The sequence below is a fragment of the Rhagoletis pomonella genome, unplaced genomic scaffold, assembly GCF_013731165.1.
Source record: "Rhagoletis pomonella isolate Grant_MI unplaced genomic scaffold, Rhpom_1.0 Rhpom_scaffold_00007, whole genome shotgun sequence".
Taxonomy (NCBI): domain Eukaryota; kingdom Metazoa; phylum Arthropoda; class Insecta; order Diptera; family Tephritidae; genus Rhagoletis; species Rhagoletis pomonella.
Window position 1 is genome coordinate 46,057,630 of NW_023458561.1, and position 3,728 is coordinate 46,061,357.

A 3,728-nucleotide genomic window follows, 5' to 3' on the forward strand; every position below is an offset into this window, starting at 1 on the left:
TCGAATCGTGAAATTTTTTGAATATCACAGTTGCTTTTAGCATTTAGATTCTTAATGCAGAAATAGAGTTGCACTTAGTTGCATTTAGGTGATGAATTTTGCATGGATAAATGTGCATTTACAGTAACATTTAAAGCTAAATGCTAAGTTAGTTTACTTAGATTCAAAGAAATGTATATCTTGATTATTGAGTTCAAATACCTTATAGAAAATCTCTAATCTCCTGTAAATTTGTTGTCAGCCTTCTTAAAGCATTAGAAATTTGGCGTTCACTTAACCTTTGTGTAGGACCATGCAGGGTTATACGGTGTTTACATGAGGCGATTTTACAGGCAACTTTTAGTTGAAAGCAACAAGAATGGTGTGAAAGCTCTTTCAACTAATCACTTCCAATGAACTTGGGAGGCAGCCAACTTTTCGCCTCTAAAATTGTCTGGAAAATCGCCTGGCATGGCCTACATAGTTCAGAATTGCCAACTGGTTTCAAAAAATTTAAAAGACCGAAAATATTGCTAAGAAGCTTTCCAATATGAGTGTATCACCGACACCTACAGCTTGGCAATATCAGAGCCTTTTCTTTATAATATTACTATCCAACTAAATTAAAAACGTGTTCAGCACCAATTTACAATATTTAATAAAATTAGAACACATTCTTTCCTCCGAATGCTTAAAATACACTCGTGCATACTGCTTAGCGCCTTAGATAAACAGGAGCTAGAAATTTGCACAAATATCGACACGGAAAGTATTGTTTCAGAGTTTTCTTTATGAAAGAAGAGAATGCTTCAAGGCGCTCACAAAAAAATCAGTTTAATACGGCCTTGCCTGCGGCCGTTCACGGAAAGTACCTTTTTTGCTTTTAACCTAAGAAACTATTTAACCTAAACATTCGGTTGGAATTTTATTGAAGAAATATTTTTTTCGAACTCTAGATTGCCCGTCACCCCGAACCATAAGGACGCGTCTAATTTTACTGAAATAAAACTCCAATGTGTAATTTAAGAGAGTAAATTGGATACAAAGTAAGGATATTATTTACTGGTTTTTTAAACTAAAGAGTTTACTTTAAAAGCGTCAGTCTCGAAAAACACGTAGAGTTTCATATGTCTTCACCGTGCCTCTTTCAATACTGAAAATGTGGCGATTTCTAAAGCGAATAGTAGTTTTTGAAAATTTCAAAGTGGAATGAGCCGTCTAAATATCGTTCTTTAAAAAATCTATAGAAACAGTACTTCTCCAATAATCCATTGATAAGGTGAGGAGAGAATTTTAGAAAAGCAAATTTAGTTCCATATATTTTTACCACCACTGTAGTATCTATCTACGGCTTTGTGTACAAAAGTGCAAACACCCAAGCGTTCACTGATAGCGACAACAATTTCAATGTCAACGGGTGAATAAAAAATCATATACTATATATATAGTACATATCAGTGTAGAAAGAAAAAAAAAATAAAATACGCATAAAACGATCAAAAAAGCCGCCGATGCACAGAGGCAAAAATGCAAAACAGAATGAACAAGTGACAAGACAATGTGACGATGACAAAGCATAATTAACAGATTTAAGTTTTCGTACGAAATTCGAGCAAACCGCAATTCACTGGCAAGCGAAAACAATTCAAAAATCTTAAAACTTTTAATGCGAATAGCCAATTCCCAAACAAAAACATGGCTATACATACATATATACTAGTACTAATTGGCTATAAAGGCAATGAAAATAAATACTCGCGCAGTTGCAAAAATTCGAAAAAAAAATCAAACAAAAGTAAGAACATATTGTATAAAGAAGTAATTTACTATGAAACAATAAGCAGACAATGCCAGCTGTTCTTTGAGACAAACATACATATGTACAAAGAGAATTCAATGTAAAATATGTATGTACATACAAACGTGTATACATTTATGAAAATAAACAAAGCAGGCGAGCAATAAACGCATGAAATAGGCACACTTTGAGGGAGGGGAAGTTGCACTGAGCGAGAGGTGCATATCAGCATCGGAGAACGCGGAAAGAGGCCTGGGTGCGTGAGTTTGCTTAAATATAATAGAAATCTTATTCACTAGGTAGCATTTCAAGCTGAAAGGGGGATGCTTTGCGCCCACTTCTTCTCTTTCTCTCTCTCTCTCTCTCGCATTTTCTCGTGCTAAATCTTCAACCAACAGAGCCGACGACATTCACTCGCTAACGCATCGACGGGGTGATGCATTTTAGTGTTGCCATAGCACTGACACTGACAGCTGTTTATTGACAGTTGCGTGATATGTATGTATGGAGAGTGAAAGAGGCAGTGAAAGAGAGCCAAGCTATTAGGCGCAAGCGTCAACAAAATAAAAACAGAAATACAAGCGAAACAAAGAAAACTACTAAAATGACATTAATGAAATGACAACGCTTAGTTACGGACCATAGCTATTGTTGTGGGTGAAATCGTGGTTCATGAAAGTGTAGATCACAATCGTAAAAGCAGCGAATTTCACTTCAACATGTGTTTGGTTTTTGTGCAGCTAATTTAGACGGATAGGCCCCGCCATGACACCACAATTACTATGGTTTGCCATTTAGTATTAAATAATTACCACATTTATGTAAATGTAGTTTTCCTTATATTTTGCTCGTGTAACTGTAGGAGGAGAAACTCACGCAAATGATGGACATGAGAAAAGTTAGATAGGTACATATATGTGTGTACAATTTATATTAAATATGTTTAAACAAATATATGCTATGCAGACTCGTTCGGACTCCATACTAAGAAATAAAAAATTTCCTTTAAAAAAATATATAAATGAATATGTATGTACATATTTTCTACAAAAAATAATAATAATAATTTTTCCTTTTCCTAATCGTTTTCCATTTTCAATGCAACAGTATTTTTCCCGCTATGAACTTTCTTTTTGATTAACCTTTTTGCAACCCAAAAATTGTCACCAAGTCCAAACTCTTATAAAAGAAACACGAACCAAGTGGACCTGCAGTTAGAACACGGTCTGATTGTAGCTTCTGCCTCTTTAGTTTTAATAAATTTCAAACTGATTCACCCCATATTAGACAGGAAACTTACGTGGAAACCTAATATAGAGGAAAGAGTAAGAGTATACACTTGCAAATAAGTGGTCGGAGTCACCACCCCAAACAAAGCGCTAGAGGGGTTAACAAATTTGTCCCTAATAAGCCTGGTGGGGAAATACGTGTACACCACTTCAGCGCTCAGACTTAAAATTATGGTGCTCTGGAAGGATCGGCGGTTCGGCCACACTTTCATACTTCACACTCTGGGTACTCTGCCCCTAAATAACCTTCGATAGGCTCTTTAAGACGAGAATGGCAAACACCAGGACCATGGAGAAGGGGGGAATTATATTTTTACACGGATGGATCCAAGCTAGACAATAAGGCTATGGAGTTTTCTCTAAGGAACTAGGAATTCCGTCCGAATTCCAGACCACTGCAGTACTTATTAGGCAGAAGTTTTAGCTATAAAGGAGATGGTTGTGTACCTTGATACGCATGCCGTAACGAAGAGTACGATTATCATCTTCAGGCAAGGCGGCCATTAATTAAATCTATGAACACGGTAATGCTGACATCGACGGTTGTGCAAGAATACCTAGCAGCTCTAAGCGATATTAGCGCCGTATTCAAGGTCATCCTCATATGGGTTCCGGGACATAGGATATTGAAAGAAATTGTAGGGCGGATAAGCTATCCAGGA